The following is a 19941-nucleotide window of genomic DNA, read 5'->3' on the forward strand; positions in this document are numbered from 1 at the left end:
GGGAGTGAAGCAGAGAGAGGGAGTGAGTGCATACTTGAGAGCAACATCAGTTAACTATGTTTGTGTACACATTGGTTAAAATGCAACATATCAACACTAATGAAGAACAAGCACATATGGTGTATGGTTACAGCTTCTGCAGTGGTAAGAGCTGCTGCTGTCAAACCATTGGCACTTTCTGACACATCAAATTCTTGATCGTAGAGTGTTTACCAGTTTCAACAAACTGTGTGAAACAGGCATCCTTTAAAGTTCCCATATCTCTCTCTTTTTGAATTCGTAGTACAATAACCTGTGCAGTAATAGCAACATGTTGCTAAATACAGAGTGTCTACAATTTGAACATTGACAACAATGTCACATGACTTGAATTATGTCAATGGTTAAATGACAGTAATCATCATTTGCTTCAATAAATGCTACTCGCTGATGAAGCCACATTTGCATGGAATGGTGTCAACATATGTAATAATCACTGATGGTAAAGGTAAAATCCACACGCTATAGTGGAAACCAATTTCCAAGGTCGCTTTTTGATCGATGGTACGGCTAGACTGAACATTTTAGGGGGGTGAATGATGGGGCGGAATTACTTGTATTTTTTGGGAAATTCATTTATTGAACATCTTGGGGATGTTTCTTCGGCCATGAAGACTACAATATACATAAGTGATCTGAAAGACAGAGTGAGCAGCAATTTACAGGTATTTGGTTATGATGCTGTGATATACAGGAAGGTATCATTGAGTGACTGTAGGAGGATACAAGGTGACCTCGACAGAATTACTAATTGATGTGGTGGTGGTAGCTTGCTCTAAATGTAGATAAATGTAAATCAATCCTGATTAGTAGGAAAAACAATCCTGTACTGTTCGAATACAGCATTTGTAGTGTGCTGTTGAGACAGTCGCATTGATTGAATATGGAGGTGTAGCACTGCTAAGCAATATGAAATGTAATGAGCATGTCAGGGTTGGTAGTAGCCAAGGCGAATGGTTGATTTCCGTTTATTGGGAAAATTTTGGGACACTGTGGTTTACCTGTAAAGGAGATAGCATTATAGAACGCTGGTGTGACACATTCTTGATTACTGCTCAAGCTAATGCTCAAAGTTGTAATGATGTTGGGACGCCAGTGACAAGACGGGCGACACCTTTGGTGTCATTGGAATCCCCTGGTGGTCCGGAACCCACTGAGGCTTTTGATACGTAACATCTGGCCGGTCCGTCCTCACTCCAGAGTGGGTGACTGGCGGTGGTGGGATCATGTGACACTGGGCAAAAGGCGAAAGAGGGAGCAGGCCATGTGTCTGGCTCCCTACGTCTTTAGCAAGAGGTACAAGGTGCTTCGTAGTGTTGTTGATAATTCTGAGCCAGCACGGTTGCCTTTTCTTTTAGGCCAGTGGTCAATTTTCCTGTCCAGTCTGGACAAGTACAGAGGGTGGGTATGCTAGTCATTGGGAGCTCCAATGCTAGGCAGGTGAGGGAGCCCCTCAGGGAGATAGCACGCAAGACGTGAAAAAATTCCAGAGTGCATTTGGTATGTTTGCCGGGAGGTCTCATCCGTGATGTTGAGGAGGACCTGCCGGCACCTATCAAGCACACTGGGTGCTACCAGTTGCGTGTGGTGGCATATGTTAGCACGAATGCCACTTGCTGCTTGGGTTCCGAGGCCATCCTCGGCTCCTTTCGGCAGCTGGCTGATTTGGTGATGGCAAATAGCAACGCACGCGGGGTGCAGGCTAAGAAGTCTATTTGATTGCGGTCCTCTGGTTTAGAGCAGTGTCGAAGGTCTAAACCAGAGGCTCAGACAGCTCTGTGACGCTGTCGGATGTGAATTTCTTGACCTCTACTATTGCGTGCAGAATTGTAGGGTTCTCCTTAATAGGTCACATGTGCACTACACACAGATACCGGCTACTACGGTAGTGGAGTACGTGTGGCGTGCACATGGTGCTTTATTAGGTTAGAGAACCCCTCCCTTGGGAGCTAACACGAACTGCTTGTTGAATCAGGCACAGTGACTTCACAGAATCTTGGGTCATTGCAGTTCAGAGATAGAAAAAATTAATATGATTTTAATAAACTGCAGGAGCATCCAAGGAAAGGTCCCAGAATTAGTATTGCTTATTGAAGCTTATAATGCACAGATAGTATTGGGTGTGTGTGTGTGTGTGTGTGTTTGAGGTTTACGGGCGCTAAACAGCGTGGTCATCAGCGCCCAAGCGCATAGAAACAGGAACACAGGCGGTGAAGGGACGAAGACGGACGCCGAACAAGGAGAACGGCTAAAAGACACAGGCCTGACGCAGTTCCAAATGCGCACATACAGAGGCAAAACAAGAGGAGAAGAAGCACACTAAAAAAGGAAAGGAAACACAAGGAAAAGAGAACAGATACCGAAGTGAAACAAGGAGGTAATCGTGACTGGCGGACCTCTTACCTAAAAACTGGGTGAGCCAGTCACCCAGCAGCACATTAAAACCTTCTCCCTAAAATCCGAGGCAACAGATTGGACAGGACACAAAACCGTAAAACTTTAACCACAGTCGCTGCGTCGTCTTGCAAAATAGAGGGCAAATCCGGTGGCAAGGAAACCACCGCCCTCTGGTCAGAGAATAAAAGACAGTCAAGTAAAATGTGGCGGACAGTAATCTGGACGCCACAAGCACTGCAGATTGGGGGGTCCTCCCGCCGGAGTAAAAAACCATGCGTGAAGGGACTGTGTCCAACGCGGAGGCGAGTGAGGAGAAACTCATCCCGCCTGTATGACTGGTAGGACGTACGCCATGGTCGCGTAGTGGCCTTTACCAGACGCAGCTTATTGTCAGAAACTGCCAACCACTCCTCTTCCCATTGATGCATAACACGAAAACGCAAAAGGGAGGTTACAGCATGGAGGGGGACGGCACATTCAACAACGTGAGGGAGGGAACATGCATCTTTGGCAGCCACATCCGCCAGTTCGTTGCCCCTAATACCCACGTGCCCCGGCACCCAGCAGAAAGAAACCTCCTTCCCCTGCCGTTGCAGGTGGAGTAGGGCATCATGGATGTTCTGGACGACCGTATCCGCTGGGTACAAGTGTTGAATGGTCTGAAGGGCACTCAGGGAGTCAGAACAGATGAGGAACTTAATACTGGGAACACATCTCATCTGCTCCAATGCCCGCAGTATTGCAAACAATTCGGCATCGAGGATGGTAAACACCGCAGGAAGCCGTAACTTGACGACTCGATCAGGGAAAACAACAGCACAACCAACAGTGTCCCCCTGTTTAGAGCCATCTGTGAATACAGGTACATGGTCCGGATGCTGGTTTAAAATATCGTAAAATAAGGAGGTAAAAACAAACGCCGGAGTGCAGTTCCTCCGGTTCTCCGACAAGTCTAAGAGGATGCTGGGCCTCTGGAGCAACCAGGGAGGCAGGCGGGTAAAACCTTGTCGTTGGGGGGCCACACGCTCCACACCAAGGGACTCAAGCAAATGCTTGGCACGAATGCCAAATGGTTTTGTTGCCCTGGGACGACTGGAAAAGAGACGTTCCATAGGCGGTCGGGCAACGGTAGGGTACGCAGGGGAGGTAGGACAGCAAGGAAATGACACACCCGTCGCACCATGAGGAGTTTCCGCCGGATGGCGAGCGGCGGTTCCCCTGCCTCAGCACACAGGCTGGGGATGGGACTGGTACGGAAGGCACCAGTGGCCAGCCTGATACCCTCATGGTGTACTGCGTCAAGGATCTTCAGATACGAAGGCCTTGCTGACCCATACACGGTGCAAGCATAGTCAAGACGCGATCGGACGAAAGCCCTATAAAACTGCAGCAGACGCGCCCGATCTGCTCCCCAGGACCGATGGCTCAGACACTTCAAAATATTCAGTGCCTTCAGGGCCCGCACCTTGAGGTCTTTAAGGTGAGGCAACCACGACAACTTGGAATCAAAAGTGAGGCCCAGGAACCTCACAGTGTCTCTAAAAGGAAGAACGGTGTCCCTCAGACGCAATTCAGGGGAGGTAAAAAGACGCCGAGAACGATTAAAATGAACACACACAGATTTGTCTGCAGAAAAGGTAAAACCCGTCTTTGCAGTCCATGCCTCTAAGCGCTTTATCGTAAGCTGTAACTGCCGACTAGCACTGACAAGACTGGAGGAAGAACAGAAAACAGCAAAATCGTCCACAAACAAGGAGCATTGGGCAGGACTCCGGATAGTGGACGTGATACTGTTAATAGCAACGGCAAAGAGGGTGACACTTAAAACGCTGCCCTGAGGAACACCATTCTCCTGCACGTACAAATCCGATAGCACATTACCAACCCAATACCGAAAGAGGCGGTGAGAAAGAAAGGACCGAATGAAGATGGGGAGACGGCCACGAAAGCCCCACTCATGGAGTTGATTGAGGATAAGGCGGCGCCAAGTAGTGTCATACGCCTTATTAATGTCAAAGAAGACCCCTAGACAATGCTGGTTACGTAGAAAGGCCTGCTGGATGGCGGCCTCAAGCAGGGTCAAGTTGTCTATAGTGGAACGACATCTCCGAAAGCCACACTGAGAGGGGCTAAGGAGCTGCCTGGTCTCGAGCAGCCAAACCAGGCGGCGGTTGACCATGCGTTCCAACGTCTTCCCAACACAGCTTGTCAAGGCAATACTCCGATAACTACTGGGATGCGTTCGGTCCTTCCCTGGTTTGAGGAGGGGAATCAAAATTGCCTCCCTCCACGAGTCAGGGTACGTGCCAGATAACCATATCATATTGAAACAGTTCAGGAGAACTTCTTTGGATGGCAGCGACAGGTGCCGCAGCATGCTGTACCGGATTTGATCATGACCAGGCACAGTATCATGAGCCACAGACAGCGCAGAATCCAGTTCCCACATTGTGAAGGGGCAGTTACAGGGTTCAGAATTTAGAGACCGGGAGTCCAAGTGACCCCTTTCGACGGCAGTGCGGTAGCGGCAGAAATCTGGATCACAGTTAATAGTGGCGGTAGATTCCGCAAAATGCATGGCCAGTGTCTGGGCAATGTCTCTCGGCGCCGTGAGGAGACATCCCTGATGCAGCAATGCCGTGACAGGTAGCTGGCTGAGTTTCCCGGAAATCCTCCTGATGGCTTCCCATACTTTCGTAGAACTAGTGGAGCGAGAGATGGAATTCAAGAACGATTGCCATGACCGTCGTTTGCTCTCTTTAATCACCCGCCGCGCTCTGGCCCTTGCCACTCGAAAGGCCGCAAGATTGTCAGCTGAGGGACGGAACTTGAAGCGGCGCAGTGCTGCACGGCGGGCACGGATGGCTGAGTGGCACTCAGTGGTCCACCAAGGGACAGGACGCCTCTTGGGATGACCGTGGGATGGACAATTCAGCAGCATGAGAGATCACGGCTGCAACATGGTCTACCCATTCGTGGATGCTGGCACGGTGTTCCAAAACAGCCAGTTGGCTGAAAAGTGTCCAGTCAGCTCTGCAAAGGTGCCACCGGGGCGGCACTGGTAATGCCACAGCCTCATCCAGGAGGCGAATCCAGAGGGGGAAGTGGTCACTAGAATGGAGGTCAGCTGCAGCCTCCCACAGAGCAGAATCCGCGAGTGCTGGAGAGCAAAAGGAAAGGTCAATAGCCGATGACGATCCGCAAGCAGCACAGAAATGAGTGGGAGCACCAGAGTTGAGGAGGCACAGTTCTTCAGACATCATGACGCTTTCCAGAATGCGACCCCTGGGGCAAGTAGTCGGAGAGCCCCATAAGACATTATGAGCGTTGAAGTCCCCCAGAAGAAGAAATGGGCGGGGGAGTTGGCTAATAAGGTCCGTGAGAGCCTCAGTGTCTATCGCATCCGGAGGTGGTAAATAAACAGAACAGACTGTGAGCCTCCGACCCACAAGAATGTCAACCGCAACTGCTTGCAAGTCGGTGACGAGAGGGAGCTCAGATGAGGGGTGCACATCACGGACAAAAACTGCAACACCACCCTTTGCCCTTTGCCCCGTCAGATCATCTTTTCGATATGCGGTATAGCCGCGTAAAGAAGGAGAATCAGTGGCCCGAAAATGTGTCTCTTGGAGACATAAGCACAAGGGGCACTCTCGTATGAGGAGTTGTAATTCGGCCACATGCGTCCTGAAACCATTCAGGTTCCACTGTAATATGGGAGCCAGTGATCAGGGTGGCTGAACTTTCACCCTGCCTCTGTGCTTTGGAGGAGAGACCGTACTGGCCGGAGATTTATTCCTGGGGCGAGAAGATCGCCCCCGGTCGACATCAATGTCCATAAGATCCGATGAGGACCCACGGGAGATGTCAGACAGCACGATGGCATCATCATCGGACCGACGCTGACTAGTCTCCTCAGGTGGCAGAACCTTCATCTTCTGAGGCTTTGTCTTGGGGGGCTTGGAATGCAGAGCCTTGTCAACAGTTGGAGGTTGACTCGCCTGGGCAGAAGGCGCCATATGGGGGGAGGCTGGAAGTACCTCAATGTCAGCAACCACGGCCTTGTCCGATGTAGCGGGGAGAGCCGCAGATTGCAAAACAACCGCAGCAGCACAAGTGCACTGGCAAGCGCAGGTTTTAGTGCTAACACTAGCAACCTCCGTTTGTGTAGCAACAGTGGCCAGTTGTACCGGTTTTTTGAGAGCGGAAGCGAAAGATGTGGAAAACACAGGAGGTTGCATGGCCTTAAAGATCTTCTTGGCCTCACCATAGGGGATGCGCTTAGATGTTTTAATCTCCTGTACCTTCCGCTCTTCGAGATAGATGGGGCAGATCCGGCTCCAGACAGGGTGACTCCCAGAGCAATTCACGCACTTCACAGGCGATGAACAATCGGCTCCGTCATGGGCAGGCTGACCACATTTACCACACGTGGCTATTCCATTGCACCCCAACGTAGTATGCCCAAAGCGCTGACATTTAAAACAGCGCATTGGGTTGGGGAAATATGGCCGTACGGACAAACGTAAGAAACCCGCTTTAACATGCTCCGGGAGTCTCGGGCAACTGAATGTGAGAATAAACGAGTCAGATTTGACGAGGTCCCCATTGACTCGTTTCATAATGTGCTGCACGTCAACAATTCCTTCGTCAGCCCACTCAGATTTTAGCACGTCTATGGGGATATCCACCAAGTCCCTACACGTCACAACACCCTTACTATAGTTCAAAGTGGAGTGGAGCTCGGTCTCGACAGCGTACTCTCCTAGACAAATTGCTTTCCGAAGGGCAGCGACTTGACGGGAACTAGAAGTTTCAACTAACAGAGTCCCATTACGCAGTCGCTTTACAGATTTCAGTGTTCCTGCAATTCCCTCAAGACCCTTGTGGATGTAAAAGGGAGAAACCCTCTCAAAGCTACCCTCCTTCCTTTTAATAATCAAAAACACATTCTGATTATCAGCATGTGCTCCGTTACTACATTCTGTTAAATCTCTAGCAACACCAGGCGCTGGAGGACTCGCAGCGCGTAGCCGCTTTTTCGATTGGGTGTGTTTTCCTACCAGCGGCCCACCCAAGCCACTGGTAGGGGGAAAAGTAGAGGTCGAAGGGTCCATTGTGGTCCCACGAGCAACTAGGGAACTAAAAGTCCGCACAGACAGAGCCCCGCGTGCCTGAGTAAGCTTTATACAACTGGGGTGCGGCAGGTGCCCCAGAGGTTGCCCGCTTGCGACTGTTCCACCCCAACAGCCATGCATCTTCTAGGCGCGGAGCACACCGAAAGATTGAGGGGTTTTTATAGAGGTTGGCCTTCCTCGCAATCCAGGCGGTCAAGCCAAGATTACCATTCCCCGCAGCACACAACGTTTCACCGCCGCGCCGTACGGTGGTCGCTGAAGCATGTCCGGGGGTTACGGTGACAGGACACTGGCGGCGCAGACCAGTCCCCAGCTCAGGACCCCGGGTTCGCCAAGCCCGTACTCGGCAAGTGAATGCTGAGCCCCTGGGGGAATAGTATTGGGAACAGAAAGCTGGTCGAAGCCAGATGTCAATGACAATGAAATCCTAAGTTCAGACTGGAATGTTTATCGTAAGGATAGGTTAGTCGCCAATGGTGGCAGCATGTTTATTACAGTAAAAAATTTGATAAAATCTAGTGAGGTTATCATAGATTACAAATGTGAATTAATCTGGGTGAAACTGAGAATCAAAAATGGTCAAAAATAGTGATTGGACGCTTTTGTAGACCACCTGGGTCAGGATCTGTAGTTGTAGAGCACTTCAGACATAGCTTGCAGAATTTTCCTGATTATGCCAAAGTAATAGGGGGTAACATCAACTTGCCAGGTATAGACTGGGAGTGTTAAGCCAACAAAACTGGTGCCACAGACAGGGAGGGAATCGTGTAGCATTGCTCTGGATGTCTTGTCCGAAAAATTGTGAGGATAAGGTCTTACACCTCCTGGCAACAAACAGACCTGAACTTATTGAATCAGGTAACAAAGAGGAAGGTATCAGTGATCACAAGGCTGCGACAGCATCTATGATGATGGTCCTACACGGAATGTAAAGAAAGGTACGAAGATATATTTGCTCAGCAAGATTGACGATACAAATCTCAGAATATCTCAGCAATCAGCATCAAATATTCGGTGATGAGAACGAAGATGTGGAGAACAAATGGAAAAAAATTCAAAGGCATCGTTCAATATGCCCTAGACAAGTATGTTATGAGTAAGGTTTTAAGAGATGGGAAAGATCCACCATGGTCACCACTGCTTAATAACCGCGTTTGAAAATCGCTACATAAACAAAGAGCATTTCATCTCAGATTCAAGAGAAGTAAAAACCTAGCTGACAAACAAAAACTGAACGAAGTGAGAATGAGTAAGGAGAGCAATGAGAGAAGTGTTCAATGATTTTTAAAGTAAGACGTTGTCAACTGACCTGAGTAAAAACCTCAAGAGATTTTCATCATATTTAAATCAGTAAGTGGGTCAAAATCATCTATTCATTCTCTCAGCGACCACATCGGCACCAAAACGGAAGATAACAGAGAGAAGGCCGGAATACTGAATTCGGTCTTCCGTAGTTGTTTCACCGCAGAAGATCGTAACACTGTCCCTCCGTTCAATCGTTGTGCAAACATTGAAATAGCAGATATTGAACTAAAAGGTACTATAAAGAGTATGCGAAAGAACTTGCTCCCTTTCTAGGGGTAATTTATCGTAGATCACTTGAGCAACGAAAGGTACCTAACAACTGATAAAAAGTGCAGGTCATTCCCACTTTTAAGAAAGGTCATAAGACAGATCTACACAATTATAGACCTATATCGTTTATGCCAATTTGTTGAATTATGGAACATGTTTTATGCTAACGAATTATGACGTTTTTGAACAATGAACAGCTCCTCTATAAAAATCTACAGGGATTCCCCGAACAGAGATCCTGTGAAACTCAGCTCACTCTGTTCCTCCACGAGATCCACAATGCAGTGGACAATGGCAGTCAGGCTGATGCTGTGTTCCTTGACTTCAGTAAGGCATTTGACAGAGTCCCACATTGCCATTTAATGAAAAGAATATGAGCTTACGGAGTATCGGAGCAGACCTGCGATTGGATTCAAGACTTTCTTGTGGACAGAACTCAACATGTCGCTCTTGTTGTTGTTGTTGTCTTCAGTCCTGAGACTGGTTTGATGCAGCTCTCCATGCTACTCTGTCCTGTGCTAGCTTCTTCATCTCCCAGACCTACTGCAACCTACATCCTTCTGAATTTGCTTAGTGTATTCATCTCTTGGTCTCCCTCTATGATTCTTACCCTCCACGCTGCCCTCCAATGCTAAATTTGTGATCCCTTGATGCCTCAGGACATGACCTACCAACCGATCCCTTCTTCTAGTCGAGTTGTACCATAAACTTCTCTTCTCCCCAATCCTATTCAATACCTCCTCATTAGTTACTTGGTCTATCCACCTTATCTTCAGCATTCTTCTGTAGCACCACATTTCGAAAGCTTCTATTCTCTTCTCGTCCAAACTAGTTATGGTCCATGTTTCACTTCCATACATGGCTACACTCCATACAAATACTTTCAGAAACAACTTCCTGATACATAAATCTATATTCGATGTTAACAAATTTCTCTTCTTCAGAAACGCTTTCCTTGCCATTGCCAGTCTACATTTTATATACTCTCTCCTTCGACCATCATCAGTTATTTTACTTCCTAAATAGCAAAACTCCTTTACTACTTTAAGTGTCTCATTTCTTAATCTAATTCCCTCAGCATCACCTGATTTAATTTGACTACATTCCATTATCCTCGTTTTGCTTTTGTTGATGTTCATCTTATATCCTCCTTTCAAGACACTGTCCATTCCGTTCAACTGCTCTTTCAGGTCCTTTGCTGTCTCTGACAGAATTAGAATGTCATCAGTGAACCTCTAAGTTTTTACTTCTTCTCCATGAATTTTAATACCTACTCCGAATTTTTCTTTCGTTTCCTTTACTGCTTGTTCAATATACAGATTGAATAACATCGGGGAGAGGCTACAACCCTGTCTCACTCCTTTCCCAACCACTGCTTCCCTTTCATGCCCCTCGACTTTTATGACTGCCATCTGGTTTCTGTACAAATTGTAAATAGCCTTTCGCTCCCTGTATTTTACCCCTGCCACCTTCAGAATTTGAAAGAGAGTATTCCAGTCAACATTGTCAAAAGCTTTCTCTTAGTCTACAAATGCTAGAAACATAGGTTTGCCTTTTCTTAATCTTTCTTCTAAGATAAGTCGTAAGGTCAGTATGGCCTCACGGGTTCCAACATTTCTACAGAATCCAAATTGATCTTCCCTGCGGTCCGCATCTACCAGTTTTTCCATTCGTCTGTAAAGAATTCGTGTTAGTATTTTGCAGCTGTGACTTATTAAACTGATAGTTCGGTAATTTTCACATCTGTCAGCACCTGCTTTCTTTGGGATTGGAATTATTATATTCTTCTTGAAGTCTGAGGGTATTTCGCCTGTCTCATACATCTTGCTCACCAGCTGGTAGAGTTTTGTCATGACTGGCTCTCCCAAGGCCGTCAGTAGTTCTAATGGAATGTTGTCTACTACGGGGGCCTTGTTTCGACTCGGGTCTTTCAGTGCTCTGTCAAACTCTTCACGCAGTATCTTATCTCCCATTTCGTCTTCATCTACATCCTCTTCCATTTCCATAATACTGTCCTCAAGTACATCACCCTTGTATAAACCTTCTATATACTCTTTCCACCTTTCTGCCTTCCCTTCTTTGCTTAGAACTGGGTTGCCATCTGAGCTCTTGATATTCATACACGTGGATCTATTCTCTCCAAAGGTCTCTTTAACTTTCATGTAGGCAGCATCTATCTTACCCCTAGTGAGATAAGCTTCTACATCCTTACATTTGTCCTCTAGCCATCCCTGCTTAGCCATTTTGCACTTCCTGTCCATCTCATTTTTGAGACGTTTGTATTCCTTTTTGCCTGCTTCATTTACTGCATTTTTATATTTTCTCCTTTCATCAATTAAATTCAATATTTCTTCTGTTACCCAAGGATTTCTAGCAGCCCTCGTCTTTTTACCTACTTTATCCTCTGCTGCCTTCACGACTTCATCCCTCAGAGTTACCCATTCTTCTTCTACTGTGTTTCTTTCCCCCATTCCTGTCAATTGTTCCCTTATGCTCTCCTTGAAACTCTGTACAACCTCTGGTTTAGACAGTTAATCCAGGTCCCATCTCCTTTAATTCCCACCTTTTTGCAGTTTCTTCAGTTTTAATCTATAGGTCATAACCAATAGCTTGTGGTCAGAGTCCACAACTGCCCCTGGAAATGTCCTACAATTTAAAACCTGATACCTAAATCTCTGTCTTACCATGTCGCTCTTAACAGAACTAAATCGACAGCGGTAAAGGTAATATCCGGAGTACCACCAGGAAGCGTGATAGGACCATTGCTGTTTACAGTATATATAAATGATCTAGTAAAAAGCATCAAATGATCTTTAAGGCTATTTGGAGATGATGCAGTTGTCTGTACCAAAGTAGCAATGCCAGAAGATAGTAAGAATTTGCAGAACGACTTGCAGAATTGATGAATGGTGCAGGCTCTGGCAGTTGGCCCAGAATGTAAATACAGTAGAGTGTCAATTATCCAAAGTAATTGGGGGACATGGGTGTTCGGAATACTGGTTTGTTCGGATAATCGAACTGTACAGTAAATTTATTCATAAAAACAGGCATCTCTTTTAGTATTACAAAGTAACATACAAAGGCAATTTCAGTAGGAATATATAGTAAGTGGCACAGTTTATTAAACAAAAATATATACATATTACATACGCATTTTGCATGAACAATACACACAGTATACAAAATTAACGTTTAAAAAAATCGTTTATTTTGGTCTGTCTGCGCAAGCCTACACGCTTATGAGCAGCTAAGTCACGTACTTTTTTCATTACAGATATCTGAAACTGGTCACTTTCATCTTGGGCTTCAAACCATCGCAAGGCAGTATCTGAACAAGTGAACGCCTCAGGAGCTTTTGGTATACTTTCATCTTCACTTTCTATGGCACTGATTGATGAGATGCTGGTAGCGTCATCTTTATCAGTGACAACGTTTACAATCTCTCTGTCCTGCACGATTTGGTGTCCTGGATCTGCATCATCGATATTCATCCAGCCATGAACGTCTTATTCATCTTGTGAAGGCCCCATTAGAAGCAATGTTCGGCGAGCAGTGGCCCAGTGCGGCGACTACTGTGGGAAACTTGGTTTGGGAGTGAGGGGGATGATGGGCGGTAGTGTGGGAGAGTAACAGGTGCGAGCGAGTACACAGTTCGGTTAAGCGGTCGTTCGGTTGACCAACGTTCGGATAATCGACACTCTACTGTAAATGTCACACTTTGCGCATTAGTAGGAAAAGAAATCCATTACTGTACAGCTACACTATTGATGACAACCATTTGGAGACAGCATCTGCCGTAAAATATCTAGGAGTCACTATCCAGCGCGACATCAAGTGGAATGACCATATAAAACAGATAGTGGGAATAGCAGACATAAGTCTTAGATTCATCGAAAGAATCTTAAGGAAATGTAACTCATCCACGAAAGAAGTGGTTTATCAGCCAACTGTTCGCCCGATTCTTGAATATTGTTCATCTATCTCGGATCCCTATCAGGTAGGACTGATAAAGGAGATGGAAAAGATCCAACAAAGAGCAGTGCATTTCATCACCTGATCATTTAGCTGGAAAGAGTGTTATGGAGATGCTAAACAAACTCGAGTGGCAGACATTACAAGAGAGACGTTGTGCATCATGGAGAGATTTACTATTGAAATTTTGGGACAGCACCCCCCACATACATCTCATGTTTTGACCACGAGGAGAAAATTTGTGAAATTAGAGCCAATACGGAGGCTTACCAAGAATCATTCTTTCCATGCACAATTCACGAGTGGAACAGGGTTGAATGGATCAGATAGTAGTACCGAAAGTACCCTCTGCCACCCACCATGAGGTGGCTTGGGAATATCATGTAGATGTAGATTCTACTGTTACGAACATACATTTAGCTTTAAGGATCATTAAGGTAAGATGAGAGAAGTTAGGGCTTGTACAGAGGCTTACCGAGTCATTTTCCCTCTATTTGCAAGTGGAACACGAAAGGAACTGACTTATAACTGTATGTGATATCCTCCGCTATGAGCTGTACAGTGACTTGTGGAGTATTTATGTAGATGTACTTAGAGCACGATGGAGCCCCTCGACATTTTACCAGACGTGTGAGAGATCTTGCACCAATAGATTTTTATTTATGAGGTTGCATCAAATTCGAGTTGTACAAACGAAAGGTAAATGCGCAATACGAACTACTCGGTCACATCTTGGATGCTACTGCCCTCATTACGGAACATGTAGAGGCAACCAATACACCATGTTCTCCCAAGGGTGCACCAATGCATGAAGTTGATGGACGTACATCTGAATATTATTGTGAACTGAATAGCTATAAAATGGCATGTACAATAATTCCTAGAGGAGTAGGAGTTAAAAATATGTATTTTTCAATTGATAATTTGTAAACTCTTTGTTGTAATATTTATTAATTTTTGTATATGCTCCTGACAGTGTATTGAATAGTACAGAAAATAAACAACAATGTACATTGAATATGTTCTGCCTCCAAAATATACTTTCATTATGAACAATACTTGTGTGATATATTACATATATTGTCTTATTTGGGGATTATTGTGAAGACTGGAATAAAATACTTCACACATTAATATGTTAAACATGTAAGTAGCTATAATATAAATGATTCAGTAATGAAAGTGGTGAATAACAATGTGAGAAAATATTTGTTTAGTATCTAGTTTTGATACTTTATTAGCCAATAATTGCTACTTTTTGACTTTAACAACAAAAATTTGGGAGAGAGAGATTTTAACACCAAGAAAATATTGTACTAACTTCTTCCAAAAACTTCTACATCTTTATTTTACTAAAGTTTGGTTTTATGAGTTTGTTAATTACAATCTCTCTCTCTCTCTCTCTCTCTCTCTCTCTCTCTCTCATATTTTAAAAGGATGAGAATTTTTCTAAAACACTTTTTTATTTTTAGGTAATGGGGTGTGTTTGGTTCTCACGGAAGTATTTTGGCCTCGATGAGAATATGTTTCTCAAAATTATTGCTCATCTTTCATATTTACTCTTCTTTGAAAACTGGTCTTCCATACAACAAATGAGCTGTGAAACAATTGAAACAGACTTTATTTGCAGAAAAAGAAAGCAGAAGAAAAATATTTTTCTTCCAGATATATATTTTTTTTATTTCAAAGGTATCAAAGGAGAAAATATAAAAATGCAGTAAATGAAGCAGGAAAAAAGGAATACAAATGTCTCAAAAAGAATACAAATGTCTCAAAAATGAGATCAACAGGAAGTGCAAAATGGCTAAGCAGGGATGGCTAGAGGACAAATGTAAGGATGTAGATGCATATATCACTAGGGGTGAAATAGATACAGCCTACAGGAAAATTAAAGAGACCTTTGGAGAAAAGAGAACCACTTGTATGAATATCAAGAGCTCAGATGGAAAACCAGTTTTAAGCAAAGAAGGGAAAGCAGAAAGGTGGAAGGAGTATATAGAGGGTCCAAACACAGGCGATGTACATGAGGACAATACTATGGAAATGTAAGAGGATTTAGATGACAATGAAATGGAAGATATGATACTGTGTGAAGAATTTGATAGAGCACTGAAAGACCTAAGTCAAAACAAGGCTGCGGGAACAGACAACATTTCATTAGAACTACTGATAGCCTTGGGGGAGCTGAACAAGACTCTAGCATCTGGTAAGCAAGATCAAGATGCATGAGGCAGGTTAAATATCCTCAGAATTCAAGAATATCATCATCATCATCATCATCATCATCATCATCATCATCATCATCATCATCATCATCCTCTCCCCTCTATCCAACATCTGGCCGTGTTGGGGTATCAACGGTACTTCGCCACTTTACTCGGTATTTCCACCATTCTTCTTCCACAATCTGGTTCCATAGCAGTTTTCTCCTCCTTAAACTCATCTTTATTGTATCAATCCATCTTGTTCTCGGTCTTCCTCTTGGTCTCTTGCTCTCAATCTTGAACTCCATCATTTTTCTTGGTATTCTTCCTTCTCCCATCCTCTTCACATGTCCAAAGCATTTTAATATATTCTTTTCAATTTTTTGGTCAACTTCTCTACTCCCTTTTCCCTCCTAACATCTTCATTTTTCACTCTGTCTCTCCTCATCTTTCCTAGCATACTTCACTTCACTTCACTTCACTTGATTGTATCCTACTCTCCTCTCTTCTATTCATAGTCCAAGACTCTGAGTTGTACATTAGTATGGGTGTGAAGTAAGTCTTGTATAGCACCAGCCTGCACCTCATTGGCACTTCCCTGCCCCACACCAAGCCCCTCACACACTGGTAAAATGTACTACCCTGCTGTATTCTTTTCTAATTTCTGTCTCCAAACAAGCATTCCCCATTAATACACTTCCCAATATTTAAAGTTGTCCACTGTTTCAATATCCTGTCCCTCAATATGAATTGTCCCTTGCCCCCTCTATCCCCTCTGGTTACAACCATGGTCTTGCTTTTCTCGATCTTATCATTTAGAATGTCTGTTTTTGTACCACATTACTGCTTGTTCCCCACACCACAATATCATCTGCAAATAGTAACAGCTTCATCTCCCTTCCTCTATGGGCTTCTTTCGCCTCTATTTCATCCATCATCATCATAAATAGTAGTGGTGATACCACACTTCCTTGTCTTAGCCCCGTAACATTCTTAAATGATTCAGTTCTTTCAACTGCTGTCTGCAAACAAGTAGAGCTTTTTTCATACATTGCCTGGATGACTTCAAGTATTTGCTTTCCAACTCCCTTTCTCTTCAAGGTTGCCCATACCTTTTCCCTGGGAACACTTCCTTCACTAGGTCGAGAAATGTTATCACCAGATCTTTCCCATAATCCCAATGTCTATCCACATCAACTGTCTCGTACTACAGATTGGGTCCACTATTTATCTACCATGATGAAAGCCATACTGATCCTCTTTAACTGTCCTTCCAATTTTTCTCTCACTCTCCTTTCCAGTATCATCTCCATTATTTTTGCTACTTGGGATATGATTGCGATCCCTCAATAGTTGTCACATAGTTTCCTGTCACCCTTCTTGAAAACTGGGAATTATTATTCCCTTTCCCCATTCTTCAGGTACACATTTTTCGGTCCGAATGCATCTTATTAGTCTATTTAGCCACTGTAGCCCAACTGGTCCAGCTGCCTTTATCATCTCCACAGTAATTTCATCTATCCCAGGTGCTTTTCCTGTTTTCCTTCTTCTCAGAGCTAGTTCCACTTTTAACATTGTTATATCCTCCTCTTCTTCCCCTGCCTACTCCTATTCCTTTGCCATTGCCGTTCTTCACATTTAGTAATTTATCAAAGTACTCTTTCCATCTTTTCCTTATCTTCTCTGGTTGCATTAATATCTTTCCACTTTCCACTTTCACTAGCTTTGTGTATGTTTTTTCCTTCCTCATACTCTTTGTAATTTCACATATCATCCTCTTACCATTAGTAACACCTTTTTCCAACTCTTGGGTGAATTTCTCTCAGCTTTTCCTCTTTTCTTCTGCTACTATTTTCTTACACTTATTTTTACCATTAGCTGCTCAGTTTCTGTTCCATTCATGCATGGCTTTCTTCTTTTCTTTTACTGCCTCCTTCACCCTCTCATTCCACCATGGTGTCTCCTTTTCCTTTACCCTTCTGGACACACTGCCACAGGTCTTCTCAGCACAGCTTACAAACACTTCGAGCTTACCCCATTCCTCTTCCACATTGCCATACTCAGTGTTAGGGTTCAAATGGCTCTCAGCACTATCGGATTTTATGCTTAAGTAACTCCTTAAACTTTTCTTGTACCATGCCATTCTTTAGTTTCTACACTTTTATTATCCTTTCTCTTTCTTCCTTTATGTCTTTCAATTCGTCGAATCTCATCTTTGCCACCACCACTCTAAGGTCTCCATCAAAAGCCTCTCCTGGGTGTGCAGTTACATCCATCAACTGTGTCTGATTTTTCTTTTCAACCAGAAAGTAAACGATGACCGTCTTCGTCCGTCTATCACCCCTTCCATATCTCGTTACCTATTGGCTATTCTCTTTACGGAACCATGTGTTGCCCAAAATCAGCACGTTTGTTTCACAGAAATCAACCAGTTTCTCTTCTTCCTCATTTTTCCTCCCATTTCCAGATGGGCCCGTTATCTCCTCCTTCCATAGCCCTTCTTTGTCTACCTGTGCATTTAGGTCACCCATTACTATTGCTTCCACATCTGTAATTATACTCTCACATACCTCTCGAAAATCCTCTATGTTCTCTTCTTTATTTCCAGTTTGTGGTGCATATACCTGGATGAAGTCCTTCACTATATTCCTTGTCCTCAGCTGAATCCTCATCACCCTATCACTTATGTATTCGACTGCTTCCACATATTCCTCTAGGTCTGGTTTTACTACAATACCTACTCCATTTCTGGCTTCTTGTCCACCACTACAGCAGAGTGTGTAGCCTTTCCTCATTTTTTTCCTTCCTATTCCCTTCCATCTAACTTCACTAAGTCCCATCAGTTCTATGCTCTCCTTTTCCATGAAGTCTATCAACTCTTCTGCCTTCCCAGTAAGGGCCATCACATTTATGATACCCACCTTCATTGTGTTGGTGCCCAGTAGCCCACTTCTCACAGCTCCCCCGGCACCCCAAGAACTGCGCGTCACCTGCAGGGAACACCCTAACCTTTTCCGAGGCTGGTTTTGAAGTACCATTTCATTCACAGGCTATTATTATGATGGGGTTGCCACTCCGAAAGGCACTTTAGAGCTGCTGCCAGCATATGTTTCAGTCACCCCTAACATGGAGAACAGACGCCATTTGTTGCTGCCCCTCTGGAGTACAGACACGATGGGGAGTAAGAAATGAAGACAGTTTTTCCACTTTTCCACCATTGGGACTTGTAAAATCCTCTTCCGCTTTCCAACTGTTGTCGGTCTTCACCTGTTACCCTGGGGAGAGGCCCTTACAGGGCACTACCATCTGGAGCCAGATGGACCCTGGCTTTTTACTGAGGTGGTTACTCCTCCCCCTAATCCTTCCTCACCACTTGCAAGGTGCGGCCCCGGGCTTGGGACCAGCAATGGCGGAAGAATTCAAGAAGAATATAATAATTGTAATCCCAAAGAAAGCAAGGTTTCACAGGCGTGAAAATTACAAAACTATCAGTTTAGAAGCCAACCTTGGGGAAGATCAGTTTGGATTCGTAGAAACACAGGAACATGTGAGGCAATACTGACCCTATGATTTATCTTAAAATATAGATTAAGGAAACGCAAACCTACCTTTCTAGCATTTGTAGACTTAGAGAAAGCTTTTGACAATGTTTACTGGAGTACTCTTTCAAATTCTGAAGGTGGCAAGGGTCAAATACAAGGAGCGAAAGGCTATTTACAATTTACACAGAAACCAGATGGGAGTTATAAAAGTCTAGGGGCGCAAAAGGGAAGCAGTGGTTGTGAAAGGAGTGAGACAGGGTTGTAGCCTATTCCCGATGTTATTCAATCTCTATATTGAGAAAGTAGTAAAGGAAACAAAAGAAAAAATTGGAATAAGGATTAAAATCCATGGAGAAGAAACAAAAACTTTGACGTTTGCCAATGACATTGTTAATCTGTCAGGCACAGCAAAGGGCCTGGAAGAGCAGCTGAACGGAATGGACAGTGTCTTGAAAGGAGGATATACGTGGGTTGTTTTTTAAGTAAGGGCTGTTCGCGCATATAGTCCTGTAGTTCGCGCGGACACCGCAACAAGCCACCCCGCCACTTTCCAGCATCTTTCCCGTTCACACTGATGCAAGTTGTAGCTCTGTAGCTGACGTGTACGCATCGCTGTGCTACTTTATAATGTTTACGATTATTGAATCACCCGCCGCGTGTGAGATACGGTCAGTGATATGTTTTTTGACCGCGAGAAGCCTATCAGCTGCAGAAAATCATCATCAGTTAACAGTTTATGGCTTGAATGCAATAAGTGAAGGTAAAGTGCGTCAATGGGTTAGAGAGATTAAAAATGGCCGTCAAAATGTCCATGACGAACGCTCAGGCCGGCCCTCTGTGATCACTGATGATTTGGTGGCTGCAGTCGAAACAAAGATTCGTGAGGACAGAAGATTCACAATTTCCACTCTTTCTTTGGAATTTCCACAAGTTTCAAGATCAGTTTTGTACAAAATTGTGTCTGAAAACCTAAACTTTAAGAAACTGTGTTCTCAGTGAGTACCCAGACTCCTCACAGACGACCACAAAGGGTAGAGATTTGCCACTTCATTGGACTTTTTGATTCGTTACGAG

General features: G+C 44.4%; 1 protein-coding gene across 5 annotated transcripts in view; it reads right to left on the reverse strand.

The window, feature by feature from the left end:
* LOC126339094 (armadillo segment polarity protein) overlaps positions 1–19941 on the reverse strand; it is a 98617-nt gene that overhangs the window by 50936 nt on the left and 27740 nt on the right. The window lies entirely within an intron of this gene.

This window comes from Schistocerca gregaria, chromosome 1 (genome assembly GCF_023897955.1).
Source record: "Schistocerca gregaria isolate iqSchGreg1 chromosome 1, iqSchGreg1.2, whole genome shotgun sequence".
Lineage (NCBI taxonomy): Eukaryota > Metazoa > Arthropoda > Insecta > Orthoptera > Acrididae > Schistocerca > Schistocerca gregaria.